A 24,929-nucleotide genomic window follows, 5' to 3' on the forward strand; every position below is an offset into this window, starting at 1 on the left:
TGTTCAAACGAATCTTTTATCAACCCTTTGCATCCCTTGATTCATTTATAAAATAGGGTCTCAATAAAATGTTGTATTGCGGAATGTGTAACAAATATTTATATTAAGAACTAAGTCTTTATTTACGTGTTAAAAAGTATTTGAAAGACTTGGATTTAAATGTTTTAAATTGTTTTAAAAATTACAATGTGTAATATTATCGAAGTAATCGTATAAATTAATGTAAAATTTCTATCCCCACTTTTTCGTTTCGAACGAATCATTGAATTAATTACGTACGATTGTCGAATTGTCTTAATTATTTTATAAAGTCGTGTTAATTTCTCTTAAAAATGTTGAAGTTCACGTCGTAAACCGTCGGATAAAATTATCTTGGAGATTTGTGTTTTAGTTTTTTCTTTTAAAGATGGAAAATGTTTAAATCCAAAAGAGTTTGTATTGAATCACATTCGATAAGAATTATCGAACATTCGCGAGGAAATCAAATCTGAAAGCTTCGATTTTGCTAAAATCGCAAAGATACGCTTCGTGCATTCTGCTCTTATAAAATTATTCGCAAGTTCTATCCTTTAAAAGTTCGAAAAGTATCCCTACAATCCCTTCATAATTTTATTCGCTCCATTTCTAATATAATAAAATAATACAATTTCGTTACAAACGTTTTTTTAACCCTCGAAAAACGGTTTTCTCAACCGCGAGTAACGGTATCGTGTTCCGCTGGATGCGCCAGGCCACGTACATTTCAAGTAAATTACCTTACAACATCCTATAAGCCGAAGACCATCTTCCCCAAGGAGCCACGAGCCGATTAATCCTCCCCAAAGCACGGGTTCAAAACACACGAGCAGATTAATCAACCAATAATTAACGAAGAACCCGGCGTAACCCCATCAGCCTCGGTAATAAGCCGCTATTAACCTCCACATTTCCACAAGTATTGTGTTTCTCCGCGGAAGGGCGGTTCACTTATAATCCGGGGAGAGGGAGGAGAGATTTCGTTTCAGGAAATAGGAAGTTCACCGACATCCGTACGACTGTACGGTTGCACCGATAGTTTAACAATATCGTCGATTAATCCAGTGGAGGAATTATCTTGAAACGACAAAAAGAGTCGATTGTATTAAGAATACGTTGTGGAGATTAAAATCTCGGGATACAAATATAAGGAAGGACGAAAGGTAAGAATACTTATCTGTAAAAAAAGGAAAAATCTGAGACGACTCTTTTAAACAATCGATGATAATGTTCGCACTGGACTTGAACCGAGCTCGAGCTTATTCGCTTTTGTCACGAGGTGTTCAAAATTCCAGCAGGGATCTCGCCACCCTCCAACGCGCGGAAACATCGATTTCGCGGGGAAATCTTGTTGATTTAAGTAATTAGAGAGAGGATTGCGTGCGAGAACGTTTTTTAACTCGGTCTGCGCGCGACGTTTCCTCGACATAGACGACTACTTTGCGGGGATTTTAAACAATCGCCAGAGGATTTGTTTGAGTAAAAAGTTTAACGCGTGTTTTGCGGGCTCTCGAGTAATTAAAGCGTCGATTCTTCTTTTCTTTTCTTTTTTCATACTTCTCTTTTATTTTCGATGTTGATAGAGAGTGCGGTTGCCCGCTTGTACACCATTGTCGACTAATTGATGCCTTTTTATTATCTTATTGCGAAATATATATATATATATATTGTAGGTTAATTAATTTATATTTACTTTTGAAAACCTGTTGAAATGCCGTTTGTTTACGTCGTTCTTTTCCATTCTGAAACTCGTGGAATGAATTTTTTTCGCAGGACTCGTTGAAAAATTACGAGAGAAGAACCGGTAAGGTGAATTGTCGTTCGATCCCTTTCTTAGGGAACGTAGATTAAAAAAGGGGAGAGAAATGTACAATCGTTCGAAATAGAACGGGAAATCAAAATTTTCATTTCGAAATTCCAAAATAATTATAATTACGAGTGCAATTGCCTCCCTCCTCCCCCAGATTATTTGAAACTGAAGCAAACGTTTCACAAATCACTAGGAACAATATTGATTTTACCCGTGGGATCGGGGGGTAAGTTTGCTCGTAGCGCGCGAGATAATCCGCGCGAGAGCGTTGTAAAAAAGAATGGAGAAAGAGAGAGAGAGAGAAAGGAGGAGGAGGAGAAGGAAGAGGAGGGAAAAATTAAGCCGTCAATACGGTTTAAAATGGGGCGAACCGTGTTTTCTTTACTTCACTTTTTTTTTTTTGCAAACAACAAACGAAAACTTGTAACTCTCCCCTCTCCCCCTGCTAATTGAATTTCTTCGATCCATCGACGGGGTGAACGAGGTGAAACAAGTTTAATCCGTGGATGGAAACTTTTAAATCTTCGATAATCTCGCCCCCCCGGACCGATTCCAACGATATTAGAATCGAAAACGAATTGTTCCTGGATGAAGACTCTGCGTGACTCTGTTCTTTCGAGGGGAAGTTTGCATTCTTGAGAAGAGAGAGAGAGAGGAGGAAGGAGGGCTTACGCGTTATATTTCCGAGTCGCTTGAACACGCGAGCATTTTCCAAGATCAATATTTGCGGATGGTCAAGCTGGTGGCAACGGGAGAGTCGTAAATATATTACAGAGGGGGGGAAAAGCTGGAAGAGGATTGAACTTTTCATCTGGTTAAACGTGTATGCTGGTCGGATTATATTTTTCAGTCCTCTTCTTGTTTGGATCGATTTACGAGTGATCGGTGTAATATTGCTTTCGAAAGGATTATTTACTAGACTCCGCTTGATCACGGGACAACAAATTCTTTGTCGTTTGTTCTTATGCACGCACTTGAGCGCAGATGGACTGTTAATTTAATAATTCGAATCAGCTTATTTTCTAGACGTGAAGAACCAAGTTTTAAGAAGAGCAATATTTACTTTGAAATTTCGTTGATTTTTGAAGAGGCTATCTATGACAATTCGGGAACAACAAGCATCGATTTAAATTCACACAGATATATACTTGGCCTCCATCCCTATATCTCCCACAACCAACGTGAATGTCCATTCTAATGAGGGTTTGTACGATTGGCGTCGGGCTATACATTTATCCTAATCCCTTGCACAACTGTCTATGCACCGTATAGACGCGGAACGTGTTCGCCCACGTACACAATTGGAATATTTATCGAAATGCGATTAAGTGTGATTTTACAAGAGCAGGAGGCGGAAAAATTACGAGTAAAGCTTGTAAAGCGCGAAAAATGTAGCGAACGGTATAATTCAACGTTGAAAAATTTCAACAACAAATAAAATAAAAAAAAAAAAGTAGATTATTTTAACGAAATATCTTGCAAAATATCGCACGCTTCGAATGATACGAATATCAAGGTAAATTTTGAACAAAAAAATTGCTGAAAACACGTCGATGAAAAAAATCGCCTGTATCGATGAATCGTTTCATCCACCCTTGAATTTCTCCTTTTGCGTTCCGAAAATCCGAAAAATAAATCGAATCGATCGCGGGAAAAGTGTCCGTTTTCGAAATGGTCGATGCAGAGCTTGTTATTTCGGGGGTTCAATTCGATCCCCGATAATTTCCCAACGCGGCAAACCTCGAAATTGGGTCAACGGGTGTCCCGACACCCAGAATTTTCACCGTGACTTTATCAAACTGCCCCTACTCGAGCTCGTCACCCCGACAATCGAAACGCTCGAAACCCAGAGCGAAACGAACCGTGCCGATAATATCCCCCATATTCAATAGACGTAGAGAGAGAACAAAAAAAAAGAATCGAGTGGACACACGCGATACATCGATGTTGACCTTCGTGCGAATCGGGAGGATTTCAACCCTCGAGCCCAACGAAAGTACAAATAATCAAGATTCAAACTACGTATCGATATTTATCTATATATTAAAGGATACATTAAAGAACTATAATAAAACTATGTAATGCGTGGAAAAGATCACGAAAAGTAAGAAATTAACAAGATAACAAACAAAGTAAATTTAGGAAAGATAGAGCTGAAACAAATCCAGAACTAAAAATCTGAAAAATCCCCCCCCTCCCCCGAGAAAGAAAAGAAAACCAAGCCCATACATTCGACCCAACGAAAACATCTCCTCCCCATCCAAGCATCCCGCGTCTGAAGCGGTTTCGCCGCGGGAAAAGTCAGCGGGAAAGGTCCTCGAGGCACGCACGCCACGAGAAGAAGAGGGAGAGAGAGGGCGCGCAGGGTGGAGTCAGGTTGAAGAGCGACGTGGAAGAGCGTTGTGGGCGAGGGGGAGTGCTGCTGCGCCCTCGGGCAGACCGCGAATCCCGGATCGATCTCCCCCATAGCTATGACGTCATGGCCGACCCACTCTCGCGACGCCACCCTCGCACACCAGCGCGCTCAAACCGCCCACCCCCGCAATCCCGCAGTTCCGCAGCACCGCAACTCCAGCGACCTAGCCATCCAACCTTTCCCTTCCGGCTCTCTCTCTTCCCCTCTCCCTGTCCCTCAACCAGGGCCGCTGGACCGCCGACCCTGGAGCTACTGACGTGCACGCCAATATCGTCTGCACCAGCGTCCCTCATCTCCGCCGGGAAACGCCGCTTGGATTTTATCCTAAACGCCTTTTTTTCCCGGGGAAGGGAAAAAAGGTCTGGGAGAGTGGCTGAAAACCCTGTTTCAGAAACGGACGACACCTTGATAGGGGGGAGGATGGGGTTCTTGGTGTCGATCTGGAGAAGGGGGATTGGAGCAGTAACTTTTTGCCGAGTAACTGTTACTGGACGATAATGAAGCGTGAAAGAAGGGATTTCAGAGGGGGTTTTGATTATTGGAATTTTGAAGAAATGGATTGACGTGTATTTTTGGTTTGGACAGGAATTTGATTTGGAAGGAATTAATTATAGTCTTTTGAAATTCTTGAAGGAACCACTGCGATTTGGTTTATATTCGAATGTATAATCTTCTCGCTTCGCATAATCGCATTATCGAAACTTGATCTTTCGCGGTTATCGTAATTTCTATCCGGTTATTTATCGTGAAGATATTTTATTAAAGGAAGATTTAATAATAATAACAACACGTTAAACAAATGAAGTAAAGAGTTTCACCTGGTCGTTCAGTTACATCCAAGTGAGCTCAAGCTTTATTACTTTCTCATTGGCAACAAGATCCCCGCCTTTTACCCCCATCGTTATTATCCATCCAATACACAAGAGAGGATCGATCAGATATCGTCGAGAGATGATTTATATGGCTGAAGTTTCAACGGGATATAGGCGTCTCACCTTTCGAACGTTATTGCTATACACGAGACGCATTTTAACCCTTCGCAGGATAACGCCGGTCTGAAAGGAGGAAATATGCTTCAACTTCTTCGCGGGTTGTTCCTTTCCCGTACAAAGTAGATGAACTTTTCTTTCCTTTCCTTTCCTTTCCTTTCGAGAATGGAGGGTAGCGAAAACGTGTCATCGCTTTTTTCCCCTTTCCTCAACGAGATGAACGTTATACATACATACGTGAAAACCACGCAAGTTATCTGGCCTAACAAAGCACCCTCGTTCCGCGGCTATACGTTTCAGTTACTTGTTCATCCCTTAAATAGTCGCGCCGAGTTGCGGCTTTGTCGTTACAAAGTGTGTCGTTTTTCTTTTTCTCTTTCTCTCTCCCTCTTCTCTCTTCCCTTTTAATACCGCGCATTGAAAAAATTCCACGATGAAAATATTCCGTGGAAAATGTAATAATAAACGCACTCTCGAAACATCGTCAGAAATCAAACGTTTGAAGCGACAGTGACGATCTCGACTGGAAGATAGGATACAACGTTAAACTCGTGCGCAAAATTGTCTTTTGGCGAGGAGTATCGAGAGAGATTGTGGAATGGAAATGGATATCAACGATCTCTGAAATTAGCCAAACTATCCGGGAAAGTTTTCCCAATAACAGAGAAGAAAAAGCTGGGAGATTCCGTTCTCTTGGAAGAAGGGAAGAAAGAAAACCCATCTCCCGAATTGTACGTGTAAGAGAGTATCACCTCGGTCTCGGAATTATTCTGAACTTTTACATAAATTATTCAAAGGAGCGGGGACGTTGGCCGATGTCAGCCGGCAAAAATATCGGCTAATACCCCGAATCCTTTCGTTTCGTTAACTTTTTATCGAGAACGAGACGCGAATTGTATCCGTTCCTTATCCGTCTCGGATAATTTCGAAACGACACTGTTCCACAGCCGGTGAATTTTTAACACGCTTCAGCCGCAACCAGACGTGTCGTTACGAGCCAATTGATTTTCTCGTCGGATATTTTATCGATTATATTGTGAAAAGTAGTTTCTGGTATTAATTAGAAGGTGTTGATTCGTTTGGAAAAAATTCGAACGATATAATAATACAACGATATAAACGCTTCAAAATATATGTTCATGTTGGATAATAAATTATTCTGAATTATTAAAATAAACTCGTCTCTGAAGAGATATAGAAAGTTGTAGAACAGAAAAAACTCGTCTCGTATTTAAAGCAATTGATATGTGTAAATAAAGTAACAAATTTATCTTTGAAAAATCTTTCTTCGCGAGAGATTAATCTGAACAGATTAAAGGTGGAATTTACACGTGTCCAAGTTCGATAATTTAACTGGAAATACTGTCAATCCTAATTAATTGCTTCTACGAAATTTCGTTTCATCTATTGTAGTATTTAACCCATCTCGAATTAAATCCTCTATTTTGATTTGGTCAATCATGATGCGGGCTCTCTCTCTTTCTTTTTCCTTTATCAAATTCTAAACCACTATTTGCTTTTGTTGGCACGTGCATACACCCGCTGTTAAATTGGTTTCTCGTTAAACGATACGTTTGAAAAGAAGAAATTTTATCATTAGAATGCACATTTAAAACATTCCTCTCAGATCTAGCGTGAAATCGAACGTTTCAAAGAAAGAAGATTAATTTGCTCTCATTTTTTTTGGGGAGGGCGGGATTCGTTTGATGGTAAGATAACCGCTTTAACGGATCATCGGCTCAGTTTTATACGCGTTTATGATATCCACCATTAGTTAGATATTTGTTTTTATTCAAATATTTGGGAACATCAGGAAACCTATTAATTTCTTTTTTTGTAAAAAAAAAAAAAAAAAAAAATATTCGACTCTTTTTGCCGCTTTTAAAATACATATTTGTCGAAAACATTTTCCCCGAGAGAAATTCGGTTTACGTATTTGATATTGGCTACTAAAGCTTTGTGATTAAAATGCAAATACGATTTCACGATACGTTTGCACGAGAAAAATAATTTTTTTTTTTTTGTTTTTTAGAAAAAAGAAATATCTTTATTAAAATCGTATGAATCGACGAAAAAAAATTGCCGGAATTTTCCGGAAGAACAATTTTGGATAATTTTTAACGTTACATCACACGTGATTCAGACTAGAGAATTTTCATTTTCGTGTCTTTCCTTACGCGTTACAAATAATAATGCGGGGAAAAATGTTAAATTAAATAAATGTACATGACCTGAAATTGGTCAAATTAGTTAATTATGCAGAATTTCTGTTATTAAATTATAATAGAAATGCGTGGAACAGAAATGAGAAAAATCGTTGAGCAGTATAAAAATTCTCATTATCTAAAATAGCTGAACGTTAATCTCTTTGAACGAATACTCCATAAACATTAATTAATTATTCCATTTAATAGAGTGGTTATAAAAAAAAAAAAAAATGATAGGATCGTTATTCCCGAGGATTATCATCTAACTTATTGTTAAATTTCACGTACAATTTTCTATTTGGAAATTAAATCGAAATAAAAGCTGCGATGATGATACATAAAAATATAGAGGAGATATTTTTCAAATTTTTAATACGTTATATTTTATTTTACCATGTTCTACATTTCCTTCCATGGAATTTTTTATTGTACACAAATGTTATATAATAAAAGTGAGCATATGCAATGAAAATTTTGTTTCCCCTAACAACGTTGGCCGAATTTCTTTCCATCTTTTTCAATTAAAAAAAATATTTTTGTATACAGCAAAATATGCGCAAAAATTCCTGGTATCTCAAATTATTCGGTATTTCAATGCTCAATTTTTTTAATCGAAAAAAAAATGAAAGTTTATAGAAGATATCACTTCACATTTTCGAAAGAAGATGATGAAAAAGAGCGATGAAGAATTGGGGCAAAATTAAACAAAATCAACTATCACTCTGTGATTCTAAAAATTCTAAGATCCTTAGAAGAATTATTCTCCTCTTTCGAAGGAAAAGGGAATCGTTCTCCACTTTCTCTCTCTTTCTCTCGCCCTTCATTTTCCACCGCGAAAACACGTATATATATATCCAAAAACGACGCGTATCATTGGCCGCGAATTCGTTTCAATTTTCTTTTGCATAAAACTCGAAAATCGGATATGGAATTAATTCCATTTCGAACGACGAGTCAGAAATGTCGGGTAACTTCATTGTATCATCGATTACACCCAATAAATCGATTTTATTTCAATTAATATCCCCTCCTACTTTTCCCGACGATGCAAAATTTATCGGTAATCGGTGATGTTTCTTTTTTTTAAACGCGATATTTCGCTGAAAGATCGTAATTTTTTTCGATTCGAAAGAAAAAGAAGGAAAGAAATGTGGAAAATGAGGCAGATAAAAAGAAGAAAGAGGCAAAAAAAAATCCTGAATCAAACGAAAAACCATTCGAAAGAAATGGTGGTCGAACGAGCCTCGGCGTTATATAATGCATAAACGTATTTTTTTATTATACGACATTTAGAGCAATTTGGCTGGTGCAATGGCGGGAAAAGAATCGAGGGATCGCGGTTTCAACGAATAACGATATAATCCGGGAAAACGTGGTTTGCTTTTCCACCGACCATTCTCACCGCTCCGCTTCCGCCAGCTTTTGTTTCCATCGAATATTTCGATTTCTCTTTTCTTTTTTTCCCTCCCCCCCCCCCACGTACGCGCATGCGTATGTGTGAATTTTTCCAAAAAAAATGGTCGAATCGACGGAAAATAAGAAGAAAGAAGCGGAGGGAAAAAAGATACGAGTGAAATAAGATAAGATTGCGTGATTTTTACGTAATGCGTTTTAAAGTTTATTATACAAGATCGATAATATTACCGACATTTATCAAGATTTAAAATGATGTTGTCTTTCGCGCAATCGATTCATTTTCCTCTTCGAGAAAATTATTCTCTATTTTTCGAAACCATTTTCCAAAATATCATCCCGCGATATTTTTTTCCCACGAGTCGAAGAAGAATCGATTGCTCGACGACGCAAACCACGTCGCGTTGACTCGATTTAATTCCGATTCAATCGGCGATGCATTAAACGGTTTAATACGCTTGGGACGATAACGATCTGTCCATTACCTATTCGTAAATTGTGTCAATATTTATTAACAACTGTCAGAAAAGGTAATAGCCTGGTTGAACGGTGATTTAAATGCAATTTACATAACTATTTCGATCGTGGCCTGTTTACGTTTCGAAACTTGCAAAACCCCATCCCCTTCTCCTCCGTAAGGATGCAGCACGCGTGCGCGTTTTAATTTCCATCCCTGTGCAACATGCCTCCCTTCCCCCCCCCTCACCCCAGTGTTAATTAAAATGCGTTCGAAATTTTTCGCCCACGAAATTCTTTCCCTCGTCGGGATAGAAATGAATATTGCATTGTAAAATCGAAAAATCTCAATTCGCGGTGGATGTAAGGAGGGATGATTGAGAATCAAGATTCGTATGCGTCTCTGTACCAATTAGTTTGCGAATAGTTTGAAAATCTATCTTTGTCTCTCCTCTATGCTTGATTAAAATGCGAATTCGAAATTTTTCATCCGCGAAACTCTTTTCCCTCCTTTCCTTCTTCGTCGAGATAGAAATGGATGCTGCAATGTGAAAAATCGAAAAATCTCAAGTGTAATAGAGAGGGATTAACCTTGAGAATCAAGATTTCTCCGTGAAGAAATTATAAATCCTACCTAAATCTAATCAAACTCTTGGAAAAGAAAAAAACTTTCGATACTTTCGTTTAACGAAAATGATTAAACAGCATTTTCTAATTTTCAGATTCGCCGAATAAAAATCGTTCTCGGTTTTCCTCGTCCCACCTTCGAACTGTTCGCCCGCCATTCGTCCTCGAAAAAAGAGGAAAGAAAGAAAAAAGGGGTGGAGGAAAACTCTTCCACCGGCTCTTCAATTACGACAAATGATTTATACACGACGATAAAAACAAAACGGAAGCGCGCAGCGATCCGAAATTTATGAAGCGCGGCAGAGGCGTTTTCGTTTCGCGAACGAACGCGCTTCGAAAACCGTGATACACGAGTAATGGGGGCGCATATTGCCTCCCCTGACGTTGACAGAAACGAAATCAGCCTTCGTCCCACTGACGTATTCGAATAAAATTCGCTTACCAGACGTGTATATATATTTACGCCGTGGCAAGCAATGGGGGAAGGAGGCGTGTTGAAATCGAACCGTTTCGATCCGTTCGTATGAAAAAGTGGTGGTGATGGTGGTATCGATGGGTGAGAATATTCAGAGAAATTCGTGGGGTTTAAAAGCGATTTTCGAGCCAATTTTTTAATCCTCTCGTCGAAGAGAGGATCTCGTCACAATCGCAGGGGGGAGTGGAGAATTTTACAGAGTGGAAGCGGCACTGTGGACGACTCTGTGTGAACTCTGTTTCGAATATTCTCTGTTCGAAATATCGGATAATTTAGCACGGTGGAAGATGCGTTGTTCTATTATTCGAAAAACACGTTTGGATGTTTTATTGCCGTTTAAACGTCAATTTCTTTCGCTATTTGTCCCGGTCTCTCGAAAATTTCGATGCTTTTCGCATCCATTATTATTTGAATATTCTTGGTGTCCAGATATTTATATCACGCACACATCACGAAGCTCGTTTCTATAAAGGAAGATAGATATCCAAAAATTTCCCCGTCTCCTCGATATATTTCATTGTGCGATGTGGAACAAGAGGACGATTTTATTCAAAAATTCGATCATTCTTTTTCAAATATGTTATAAGAGATTTCTACAAAGGAAGACTATTTATTATAAAATTTTCTCTATATCTTTCGAATTGATTTCTATGGAGAACAGGTATTTTTCTTTATAAAGAAAAAATATGGAAAAATAAATTTTTTTAAAAGATTGTGAAAAATTTTGAAAGTTGCATGCAACAACAACTTAACAACATCTTTCTTGCCGTTCGTGCTTATGTTTATGGTTAAGTTTATTACCTATCATCTTATTTATATCGACATGTCTTATACGTAGCATTTAAGCGATCTTCGATCTGCTCTGCAGGCTTATATTTATTCCACGTAACGATACATATCCCACAACAATTCGTCTAAACATGGTCAGTAACAATCTTCTCCTCTCATCGAGTTATGGATCGAGTTATCGTTTCATACTTAAGCATTATCGATATGATCCTCAACTATCGCGTTATCCATTTTCGATCCAACAATGCTTCGAGTTAAGTACACACGTGATACATTTTCAAAATCGATTTTCTTCGAAAACAAACTTTTATCTCCGCGAAATTCTTTAATTTCGATTACTTTCTCCATTGGAGATTATACAGATTTGAAATAAATTTAATACATCTAAATGATAATTCTCGAAGAAACGATCTTCAATCTTTTTCCACGATATAATTGAGAAAGAAATAATACAATAATTAGTATTCTGAAATATTCGATATGGATATCTTTCTCGACAAACAGATATCGTTAATTTGCCAAGATAAACACAGATAATAATCTTTTCCAAACAGCAACCGTATATATCGATCGAAGAGAAAAGCTTGCGGAAGAAAATTCCGACTTTCAAATTTCATATAAGTAAATAAACGCCGATATCCATGAACCAGCACGAAATTATATTAAATTTCAGATATCCCTTTCCGCTTAAAATTCCGCTTAACGACCCTCCTCCTCTCGTATCGTACGGTGGAAAATGACGTTAACGATTTCCACGGAGCCTCCAACCAACGTCTAATTCCAGGCAAATACACGCCGTTGCAAAACGTGGATAATGAATATTACGTGTGTCCAACACGAAGGATAACACGCGTATCGCGTCACCGAGTTGAATACTTGCGACTCATGACGTTTAATACGTTGAGCGAATTGATGGATTGAGTTGCAAGGAGAACGATATTTTCGTGAAATTATATTCACGGGAAAGAAGCGCGATCCATCGAACGGGAACGAGAAGCGTGCGTGGGATGGAGCGCAGACACAAGGAAGGGTAGGTAAAAACCGAGCGGTGAATTTATGAATAATCGCGGTGGATGAACGCGTGCTCGCCCGTGATTGTTTGGGATCCGTGAGAGAGAGAGAGAGAGAGAGAGAGAGAGTTTTTGTACCACGTCGTCGAAAGTGCAACGTCAAAATGTTAATTTAGGCAAATCTCTATTTTTCTTCTTCTTTTTTAGGCCACGTCTATTTCGAGAATATTTGAAACATCGTTCGCGAGTGAATGGTAAAGTAAGATTTTCAAGGAGATACAATATATTTAGAAGTAAGTTCTAAAAGCTACTAAGCTATTAAGAAAAACTTTATCTTTTCTCATCTCTGCTTATTTTCCTTCATTCAGACGGTAAACTCGAAGCATCAAATAACAAAATCCGATCCTTCCCGTCGCCAAACCCAATCGCGTCCACAACGTTCGTATCATAACCGTGACACGGAGAGAAATTAATATCGAACGAGGGGGAGGAGAAATACCGCGCATTCCGATTAATTTCCTAAAACCGAGGCAAAGTCTGAAGCTGGAACAAAACACCGAGACCGAGGCAGGAATTCGCGTGAAATTCTAGCCACGCGACGCGGCGCCAATAGGTCAAACCCCCTCCACCTCGAGCATCCACCCACGAAACAAAGTCGTTCTTTAAAACCCGAACTCGGCCGATCCGTCCGCGTACACACGCGAAATGGTGTGTATAACGATCTCTACATTCCACGTGGAGGGAGAGAGACATTCGTGCAAACAGACATTCCAATTCCTCTCCTCTTCGAAACGCTTTTTTCCCTGTTTACCGGACGTTCCGTAACGAACTCTCTGTCTCGAGCCATCGTCAAAAACCTGTTTGCTCCCGCCGTTGTCCACGAGCGTGGCAAGGAATCGAGGACGAATGCTCTTTCGCTGTCTAATCTCAATATTTGCAAGGAGTTTGCTCGAGGAAAAAATGGGGCGAAAATATTTTTTTGACAGAGGCGTATATCGAATCGACGACTTTCATTGGCGCCAAATCTTGCAATGTTGTAGCGGATTAAGCGTGCTGGAGCTCGAGCTTAGATGTTTCCCATTCACGGGTACACGGTTCTCAGACGATCTCGCACCACCTCGGCCGAAACTTCTTACTAAAGAGACACTTTCGCCCCTCCCTCCCTGCCTTCACAATACCACACGTACCATCAAAGTTATCTCAACTGCTCCGCCCCCTCCCCCTTCCATCCCCTTAACCCTTTCCGTCCTCCATCCAGACATTTTCCAACTCCTAGGATAAGGGGGGATGCGCGCTGTATTCTTCGTCAGCTGAAGTTTAAAATTACGTTCGATGAAAGAGAGGGGAGGGGAACAATTTCGCACGTTTCAGGGGTGGAATATTAAATCCATGGGACGGTGTTAAATGCAGTTATCAGCATCGTATCCACGTAGGACGATTATCGTGATCTGTGGTAATGGCGGATAGCCTTTGCTCGACGAGGTTTTTAATATCTTTTCGAAACGAAACGTGTGAAAACGTACAAAGTTTATGAAAATATTCTCGTTCCAGCTTCCATCTGAAAATCAAGACTCGAAATTTCTAAACGTCTTTCCTCCAATCCGGCGGCTAACTTTCCACCCTTGATTCCTAATTCGACGCCAGCCATCGATCGTTGGTGGAAAGCAATAAGGCTTTCTTCCAACGGAGACGCCTAAGGAAAAACTGAGAGAGGAGGCTGGATCGCGAAACATCGAAGGAAGTGGGGTCGAACAGCGAGGGAGTTGTTGGAAGTATGCATGATCGCGGAAGATGCCTCCGCTTCCTCCATTTCATTCTTCTTTTGAGAAAGGCCCTCCCTTGGGCTTGGGGGGGGCGAGAACTTTTCGCTGTCCCGCGCAAGCGAGCAACGGAATTTCTCGTCACTGAGAAATCCAAGTTTCGTCGGGATAACGTTGCCTGGACTGCTACGTTAGAAAGAAGTTTGGACAATTAGAGATTTTTCTTTTTCTTCCTATAGCCTCGTCTTTGTTCTTGCATGCTTTCCTTTATTTCACGTGAAGAGTGGAGCTTAAGTGGAGGGACGTCCAGTTTTTTTTTTCTTTTTCTGATGAAATGGCCGAAAGGAATGAATAAAATTGTCGTGTATGTTGTTCAACGTTGTTTCTCAGATTCCGACGATTGGATTGTCGTTTGACAAGTGGACACGATTTTCGCGTCAAGAATTAATAAAATATATTTGTAATTAATTTCGTAGGAAAATAATTCGAGTATAAAAATGAATAACTAGAAATGATTGAAAATGTATACGATAAATAAATTGAATACTAGTTTGAATGGCGCTAGTATTAATAATTTTGCCTCACAAGCTAGTGAAATATTCAATACAAAATTTATTTTTAAGAATTTAATGATAAGAAACTAATAAAAATTAAGGATCGATGGCAAAGTATCGATTAATTTCCAGAACGATTCGTTACAACGTTGTAACGCGTTAAAGCATCGAGCTCGAGAAAGAAGAAATCTATCAATACGTTAACCCAGTTGTTCGAAACAAGTATCGAAAAAGCAATCGGTGCACAAGTTTCGAATTCAATTTGTTCCAAGAATCCAATCGAGCTACTCCTTCATCCAACGAAATTTGTTTCACCGTTAAATAACGAGGAAAAATTGTATGACTGCCGAAAGATTTGCAAAGTATCTTATAAAACTGGATAAAAAAAAAAACTTTCGTCTTCCTTCCAATCGAAGAAAATTGACTTCTCGCGAAGGAATAATTTACCACGAACTTATCCATATAAAAGGTGATAACGAGATTTTATCAACAAGAACAACGAAATAATAATTACGATTTTTTTTCAAATTTCGAACAAAACTTAATTATCTTCGATACGAATAAAAGGAAATTTTTACACGATTAAACATAGAAGCACAAAACAGAACGAAACGTGAGGAAACTAATCCAAGAAATCCACAAATATTGCAATCCTTTTCACATATATTTTCAACCAGAGATGGAAAAGATATGGAATAATCTAATGCTTCCCTAATGAGTCTCTCTTTTTCTAACACGATCTTAGGAACAAAAGGTGAGGGACTCAACAATGACAGACTTCCACACCAGCGATGAACAATCCTTGAAACAGGACCAAATTAGGCCACGTTACGAAATAGACGAATCGACGGAAGGAAAAGGAACGTGGGACAAGCAACCGGTTCGTCGACCGGAATGAAACGGCTGTTTACGACAACCGACTTCGTCGGCAGCTATATTCCACCTGTGTGACTACTAATTAGAGAGGAGATGTTCTCATAAGCCCATTTTCGTGCCGTGCCGGCTAATGATCAATTCAGATACCGAGCTGACGACATTATCGATTTCATCGACTCTATTTGGATCTCTGTGTAGAGATAGAGGGATTGAGAGAGGAGGGAAAAGAAAAAAGCTATATATACGTGGATCGATCGATCAGATTAAATTTTATCCTCTGTAAAGTAAAATACGATTTTAAAAATTTTATTTTTAAAAATAAGACGAGACGAGGAAGAAGAAGAAGAAGAAATAGAAAATTCTTTTACGATGGATAATTATTATTAAAAAACAAGATTTCTTAAATTCATTATTTTTAAACCATAACATCGACAAAATCTCCTTCATCCGTGGAAATATTCGCAAATTAAAATATAACCTTCGTGACGATTAATTATTGCTCGTGATAACCTATACATACTTATTACGCACTCTTTCTTTTTCCGTTTTTACCCTCCATTCAATGAAACGTATGCATTATTCGCATGCATATACGAACATTGCCCGTTTCCGGCCGATTCATTATCTACTAATAATCGTCGCTCAAATTGTTGGTGTGTAATTACATACAAAATTGCGCGACCTGTGTGGACAATAAACGTGAAATTCACAACGAAACATCCTCCTCTCGCATTTTTCCAATGGACGAATTCTCATGGAATTTCCACCGCGATTCTCACCGTGTTATTTCATTTTTTTTTTTTTTTTTCCTACAAATTCATTCTTCGTTATTTCATTCTTGTAATTCCTTCGCTCTAGTTCCATCTAATCTCATTTAAATTGTTCTATCAATCTATTTTGTTAACAATTAACTCAGGTTCGATGATAAAATATACAAAGTTTAGTTTGCATATCCTATTCTTCTGGATAATATCCTCCATAATAATTTCCTCCATTTCACCGTTTCAATTACCCTTAAAAACCTCGTCTCGCAGTGAAGATTCCTCCTAGATCTTGACCGTACATTCCTTGTTATTCCCACCTTCTCATCCATCCCTCTCCCTCCCTCCTTATTTCCATAGATCGACCTTTCGAGATTCTTTATTAATCTCTCTCTCTCTCTCTTTTTCTTTCTTCCGTCTCTCGTCTCAAAGCAATCGTCGCGTCCGCGCAGAGAATTCATTCGACGTATAACGGTGATCGAATTTGAAATTACGCGCGATTTAACCGGTCGATCGATCGTTTCGAGAGATGTAAGATCTCGGGGTATATACGCGGGAGGGGGAAGAATAGGGATCGGGGAAAATCGCTTACAAAGGGGTGAGAATTCGATTAAGAAAGCAGTCGCTCGATTCTTGGAAATTAACCGGAGGGGATAACCGGTTCGAACACTGGAATATGATATTCCGGGATATTTAATTTTATATAGGAGGATTGAAATAGTGTTAATCGGGCGCTCTTGCGTTTTACTTCCATTGTTCCACGATAATGAAAATAAAATGAGTGGAGCGTTGGATGGAAATGACGATGGTGGAAAAGGTCCCAGCGATAAAATTAACTAATACATCGGATGTAATAGCGTACCGTGATAAGAAAGATAAGAATATATATTCTACGCACAACTTATGAATAAGAATCTCTACTTTCGTTTCAATAAAGGAATCGCAACACCCTGTATTCAACTTTAAAAAAATTTTTTGGAAAATTGGAAAAGATTTTTGACAAGAGATTCAAAAGGAAATTGGTACGAGCAAGAATCATCGCAAGAACCATCCTCTAATCTACAAAATCCAATCCATAAAGTGAACGCGATCTTCGTTAATAAATCGCTATAGAAAAATACTAACAAACCTCTTTCAAACAAACACTGAAAATTTCGAAATACAATTTCATCGAAATCCAAGAGCAGCCGTATATACCTCGCGAGAGAAAAAGGGGGAGATTACGAAAAAAAAAAATAAAAAAAACGCGATTACCGATCCCGAACAACTTTTCCACCTAAACAGAGCGGATCGATGTACACGCGTGCAAAACGCCCACCCCCACTCCCCGGTCCAGAGAATATTCAAAAGCAGAAGAGCCGCTATTGACCATAAACGATAGTCATCATCGTGAAGAGATACTCGATCTCTCGACGAGCGCATACCTCGTCAACCTCCGCGGAAATACATATTTCGCAATCCCGCAAAAACGTAACCCATGTTGCGCAACGATGCCCTCCCATTTCGATCGTGTCTCGCCGACGAGTTGCGGATAACGAGTTGCGGCCCTCGACGTGCGTCGTTCAACGATGTTGTACGACCATTCTTCTTTACACGGCGTTCGTTGAAACGTGTCGTCGACGAAACTTTGAACTCGATCGAAGACCGCTCTCTCGAGGATGGGATTTATCAGGGAGAATGATGAGCTACGAAGTTCGTTTCTCTTTCCGCGTATTCTTCGATTCTTGAAAATTCCTCGAAATTTGAATTTTCAAATTTTTTCAATTACAAAAATAAATAAGTCTTGGAGAGAAAGTCATCCCTTTTTTTAAGTGTATATGGAAGATGTTTAATTATTATGCATATTTCTGTTCTACGATTATTATTTTGGAAAAATCATCTTCAAGTTTTTCAAATTTTTTCAATTACAGAAAAGACAGAAATTTGAAAGTCCCTTTTTTTAAGTATTGTTGCAGAGCTTGGAAGTTACATCGAGTTCGAAAGTTACGTTTGGAATATTTGATTTCGGGGGGAAAAACAACTCGTAATTTTCTTTTATCTTTTTTTCTTGTTTACCTTGCTCCAACTACGAGATATCTAAAAAACTTTTACTTTCCCCGATAATATCTCATTTATTACGAAAATGTCGAAATTGGAGGAACGTTAAAAGTTCGCTCGTTCTTTCTCTTCGTTGAAAAATTCTTTCCGTGTATTCTTCGAAATTCTTCGAATTTTAGGGAGAATATAAATTTGCGAGATGAAGAGAATTTCACGTTTTGTTAAGAAGGCAGCTATTATTAGAGAAGGAAGCAAGGATTTGAAACGCGATCTAATTTATATTACTCTCAAGTAAAAGAATGATAAATATTTCGATCGAAAAATGGAAGTATTTATTTCTTGGATCAATCGAGATTATTAATCGCAAACTTCGATTGTCTCGAACGTTCCAACATAATAGATTCGATATTTCGACTCGAGAAAGACACTAATAAATCTTCTATTATATTTATAAACGAGAATTTATATTATATACCTCAACTTGCGCAACAAAAGAAAATAATCGAGATTATTAATCGAAATGTTTCAGTTACAAAGTAAGACTATCACTCACAAGTTTACTTCAACGTCTCTTCCCATCGAAATAACGAGAATAACTTTCTCCAATATTTCAAAATGGAATCTTTTTAAACAAGACAACAAGAACAATCAAAATAGCCAACTACCGATTTTTTTTTCATTAATAAAAAAAAAAAATTCCATCAAAAATATAACGAAACCATCCCGTTCCAAGGAGAAAACGCCCGATTATAAAATCCGAAAAACCCGTGTTAAACGGCGTAATAACGTGCTTTATCAGCTGTTCGAGAACGACGATCGCGGTGGATTACAGTGGAAACGCTCGAATCAGGATGATAGAGGAGAAAGAGGGAGGGAGCTGGATCGCGTGTCAACGGAATAAAAATGAAACGAGGTAAACGAGAGGGCCTGCCGCAGCCTCACTTATCCCCGTTGGATGACGGTGGTGGATGCGGTTTTTCAGCCGCGCACCGGTAATTGCCGGTGCAGAGCATCGTAAGAGCATCGAATTACAACCGAACGACTACGATCCACCTCACTTTTCATTAATTGAAAACACAACTGCCGGTGATTCGAATCCCGGCTACCGATGGATTGAATCGAGGTGGAGGAGGGGAGGGGAGAAAAAATGTGGAGAAGAGGTCGATCGAAGAGAGATCCTCGCGGCGGTGGATCGGTTCGAGCTGTGCTCGTCGAGTCGTTTAATTGAAAGGATCCTCCTGTGAGTGAAATGCGGGTAAAATTAATGCGGATGAAGAGGGTTTATGAGGTGGGTTACGAGATATGAGGATTGTACGATGCCGGTTCGTTTTAGGGAAAATAGGAAAATGACTGTTATTAGGAAATGCGTTAATATGATCAACGCTGATGGCAAGAATGGCAAGATGATGATAATACGTGTACGGTAAATATGTGACAGCTTCGCAATGGGAGTTTAACAAGCGTATGGAAGACGTTTAATACGCGTTTCTGTTCTACGATTATTATTGTGAAAATCTTCTTAAAGCTTTTCAAATTTTTTTTTCAATTACAGAAAAGACATAAAGTCCCTTTTTGTTAAAAAAATTGGTAAGTTGCATTGAGTTCGAAAGTTACATTTAGAAATATTTAGTTTCGCAGGGAAGAACAACTCGTAACTTTCTTTTATCCTCTTTTCTTTTCTTTTTTTTTTCTTTTTTTTTTCTTGTTTCAACCTCGCTTCAACGGTGTCCAAGATATCTAAAAGACATTTACTTTCCCGGATAAATCCCAATAATGTCTCATTTGTTAAATATAATCTGATTGATTGAAGGATGGAGGGTCGAAACGAGAAAATTAAATTCATTCGCATTTTTCATCCACGGGATAATTGTATTTTAAGTTAATCGAGAACGGGATTAATCGTCGTGTTGGACGAGTGAAAGCATAATCGATGCGGTATAAACAAGGTATACACGTATCAGGAATCGTAACGATGATATCGTTAATCGTTGGTTAACGAGAATACAGAGATTCGTATCGCTGGTTTCCGAGATAAGCGTTACAACTCAGAAACTCGGCGAATATATGTTAATCGATAACTGATCATTGGACGGATAATTTGGATATTTCCAGTGTGCGTCCAGAAATTGAATATCGTGCAACGATAATCGATAATTATTTTTTTTTCCTTTCCTTCGATCCTCCGTCTTGATCCCCTTTTCGCGCCATCCTCCTCCCCCTCCTCCCAAAGAAATTTTCAAACTCCTCCCCTTTAAAATGCAAATCACGCGTACGAGATTCACGATAATTTCCCAGGATTAAACGCAATTATGGGTATTCATTCATTAAATGTTCCACGTTGCATGTTAACGAACGAAGGTTCGAAACAGGTAGAATTGAACAATTTCGTATCGCGTTATTTTTATTACAATGGAACGATGCGTGATTTGACCGTAAAATAAACCGCGAAATCAGCCCATTGTTTTGCTGCAATTGTGCTCGCGGCACATAAAATTCGAATTCGGATTCTCCCCTTCCCCCCCCCCTTTTTAACGTGGCATAAAAATTTGCGGGGAGGGGAAAGAAAAATATGCGCAAACACGGAAAATTTCCCGATGAAATTAACACGCAATGTTTCTTCTTCAACATCATTGCATATCGCTCATTAATTTTCATTAAATTTTTCTTCCACGCGACGAAGAAGATGATTCTTTGACCTCGCCTTTCTTTCTGTTATTCAAATTATTATAAATAAAAAGATCAAAAACTAAAGAGATTCCAAAAAAATTCCCGAAATTGACAAAATGCCCGAATTTTTCGATGCCGAATAGTCGAAACAGAAAAAACGAGTAGGAAAAAAAAAAAAAAAAGCTTTCGAGCAGAACCCATCCAAATTTTCACTCTCTCTCTCTCTCTCTCTCTCTCTAAGCGCATATTTCTTCGTTAAAAGCCGCTCTATCGAGGTAGCTCTTGTGCCATCGATAACACGCAACAACAACTGTTGAACTCCACGGTTCAAGGATCCAAAAATTTGACTGGAAAAAGCCGAAAATTCACCAACTCTCGCAATTTTCGCACTGGAGGCAACAAACACGGTTCCGAAACGTATTGGTCAATCTATACGCGGTCAACTTTTCGAAGCGAGGAAAATAGAATTCCAATGAAAGGTTTCTAAAGTAGAAATTTCCCACAAAGGTCAGCCTCGACATATGCGTTACGTATACTACTGTGAAAAATTCGTAAAACTTTCTTTGTCTCTCTCTCTCTCTCTCTACAATAATTTTATGCATTCTTGGATCGTTCAAGCGATAGTTCCCTCTTCGATGCGTAAAAATTCGAGTTTTCATTTCTTATCGTTTGTTCTTTAATTTGAAGGCAAAGATTTCGTTGGCAAAGGTGAAACAGAAGTACAATTTCGCAATTAATTTCACCGCATCGGTAAGAATTCTCGAAAAAGTGGCGATCTGGTGGCGATCGTAATTTAAAAAACGATCCATCCGCCTTTCCTCGCGTCCGCCCGCAATCTGTCCACTCCCTCCACCCCTTTCAACCTCTTCCCTCCCCAGACAGAGACATTTGGCGCGCGTATACCTCTCTGCCATTCCATTTAGCCGGCGTTCCGCGTAATCTGAACGGCAAAAGCGAGCCTCACGGTACACGACAAGGGTAAAATATCCAGATGTGTGTTGCAAAAGGAAGAAGAAGAGAGAGAGAGAGAGAGAGGAGGAGGGTGAGGCACACGCGACAGAGGAATTCTCCTGTGGCGAAAAAGGAAGGGAAAGACGAGAGGAGGGAAGATGCGAAGCCAAAGCGTCGCGCCAACGATTCGAGCTTTACACGCACGCACACACCCTGCTCTTGCAGAGGGGAAAGAGAGGAGGCACTCGCGAGAGAAGGAGGAACGATTCGGGCGTACGTTGAACGGGGTGAAACGTCTATGTAATCCGAGCCAGTTGCATTATCTCGCGACTCCGTGTCCCTTTCCACCCTCTGTCACGCGACCATGGTTTATGTTCTTTCGCAGCGACTTCTCGTTCGTTTGCTCGCTGTATCCGATCTACGTACGCGGTGTTAATGTATTCGTGGACCGTGTTCGGGTATCGATCGATCGACGTTGCAAAGGGATAAGGAGAAACACGAAATATTTGATTTATAAGGATAATTCAAATGAAGGGAGGGGGAGAAATGCTTCAATTGATTGGTAATTTAATATATGCATCTCGACTGATATTTCTTTCCATTTTTTTGTTTCAGCTTGCAGACTCGAAAGATACGTTATGAATATATTAACACCCTGTGTTTTATATGGTAACCATGTGTATCCGATTTCGCGAGATACGTGTTAGCTTCACGTTTCACGGGACATCAAAGGGGGAATAGAGATGTTCACTGTCCAGATAATAATAATAATAATAATAATAATAATAATGCATAACGCGTTGAATTAATCTTGCGCGAACGATTGGACGAGGGAAAAAAATAATATATTTCTATTTCTTGATTTCATAATATTTGGATTATTGTAATAAAAGGAAGAGGAAGCGATGTGCTATAACCAACCTCCATCTGGAATGTGTTAAACTTTGCCCCTGTTAATTATTTGATTTTTTGCGACATTGTAAACTTGGGCTCGGCACGAAAATCGTGCGTAATAAAAAATGTGAATGTACAAAGAGTGCATCGAAAAAAGAAGAGGACGGGTTGAAGGGTTGATGGGAAATAGAGATTGATGTTAGTTTTGGAGGAACTAATGTACCGATGATTGACCAGAATGATCGGAAACGTGGCACAATTTGTCAAATAAATACAATACGCGTATCGTTTTACGACGAAAATTGATGATGTGTAACAAGAGACCCGACGATTGTTTAATATCCATCTCATCCAGAAAATTGATCGGTTTACTTTTTGTCCGTACAGTTCGAACAATTTCCCCACGACGACGAGCTTTAAAATATCGAACTATTAATACAGAGAAAGAAAAAATTTCTACTAACAATAAATTTTCGATTATCAATTTTATAAAACTTTTGTTTCAGATCGTGGAGAATAATCCACGACTCGAGATGGAAGATTCGTAAAGATCGATAAAAACATCACTTATGTACAAATTATAGAATGTGAATTTATTTATTACTTTTAATTGTGATTCAAAAGTCAGAATTTTATAATCATAGGGAAAAGTTATTATCAACTGCACAGAAAATAATTCATCGGGAAGAGATAAAAAGGAACGATGTTGAGGGAGAGGAGAGGGGGGAGGGGGCGAGGGAGGGGGTGTTTCGTTTGAAATCAGGACGCGCCTCATAAATTGATACCGACGAAAATTTGAGAGAAATATTAAAATTTCATTGTATCCTTCGTTGAAGTTTGCGCCTCCAGTCTCGTTGCAGTTTTATTTCCTTTCAGATTCCCTCTAATATTTTATAGAGTATCCTCCTTGCATTTTTCGAAATAAATATCCACCCGCCAAGCAACGATATTAAATTCGCATACAACCCCCTTTTTTATTTAACTAGACAGCAATCTCCTGATTCGGCCCAATATTTCACTAACAAAATTATCTTTCCTTTCGAATTTATTACCTATAAAAAAGTTACCAAAGAGTAATACGATTCTTTCCTTCCTATCTTTCGTAACCATATGTTTTCAATATCAAATATATAACTAATTAAAACGAAATTAAATTTATCGATATACCGCAATTCTCTGTCTGCAATTGTCACACTCTTGCGGCTAGGAAACGAGAATTTAACACCTTTGGAGAAAAATATCTTCGAGTTATATTTCTTCGCTGTTACTTTTCTTTTTAAACAGAAGCTAAGATGACATGATTTGGATCACGAATAATTTAGAATAATTAAACAAAAGAGAGAGAGAGAGAGAGAGAGAGAGAGAGAGAGAGAGAGAGAGAGAGACTAAAAACTTATTTGGAGAGGTGAAAGGGAAAAACATTCGATAATTACGAAACTAGACGGATATCAACCGGATGCGGAGCCAAAAATAAAAAATCGCGATATCCCGGCCGTGGATCAAGGTTCGTTCTTGCAGACCGATGAAACAAGGTTTTGGCTGGCGTGTTCCCATCACCGCGGAATTAATACGAATTTCCATAACTATTGGATGAGGTTATCACAACTATAGCTGTATCCATATGTAGTAGCAAGCCGGTTAAACCGGAACAACTGTAGTAACTCGTTCGAGCGATGAGTACACGTCTTCAGTTTTACCGTGCTCGAATTATCCGCAAACAGAATTCTACGCGATTTCAAACAATTCCATGTAAATTCCCGTTCCCACGAAAACGTTATCGATCTTTTAACAACATCCGAGCGTAATTGCTTCCTTCGAAACATAATATTTCCACAACAAATATCTCTTGATTAATATTATAATATTTTCTAAAAAAAAAAAGAAAAAAAAAAAAAAGAAATTTGATCAGTGAATTCTCTTTGCAAAGTTTCGCATGAACGAGTGAAAATTGTAATGAGGGAATGAAGAGAGATTCGAAAGGGAAGCGGATTAAAGAACTTATAAATCACGAACAGAAATTTCTTCGTAGAAATCGTTCGTCGCAACATTCGAAGATTTCTCTCAAAAATTTTACGGACAATTGAGTTGTTGGATGTCTTAAATTTTTCACGATCGAGCATTTCACGAGATCGTGCCTCGATCGTAATTTATCTTCCTGAATACGATCATCGAACGTACGTCCTATCAAGCTTTTACCTCAGCGATTTTCCCACTCTTCCTTC

The 24,929-nt window shown here is 38.8% G+C and overlaps 1 protein-coding gene and 1 long non-coding RNA gene across 3 annotated transcripts in view; one reads left to right on the forward strand and one right to left on the reverse strand.

The window, feature by feature from the left end:
• LOC147657318 (uncharacterized) overlaps nucleotides 1-22,847 on the forward strand; it is a 188,037-nt gene extending 165,190 nt beyond the window's left edge. The window contains exon 2 of the long non-coding RNA XR_015292651.1: nucleotides 22,429-22,847. This is a non-coding gene — a long non-coding RNA (uncharacterized LOC147657318). The remainder of the gene's footprint in view (nucleotides 1-22,428) is intronic.
• sns (sticks and stones) overlaps nucleotides 1-24,929 on the reverse strand; it is a 352,986-nt gene that overhangs the window by 321,825 nt on the left and 6,232 nt on the right. The window lies entirely within an intron of this gene.

The sequence above is a fragment of the Apis florea genome, unplaced genomic scaffold, assembly GCF_048593485.1.
Source record: "Apis florea isolate Af1SG1 unplaced genomic scaffold, ASM4859348v1 contig_3184_pilon, whole genome shotgun sequence".
Lineage (NCBI taxonomy): Eukaryota > Metazoa > Arthropoda > Insecta > Hymenoptera > Apidae > Apis > Apis florea.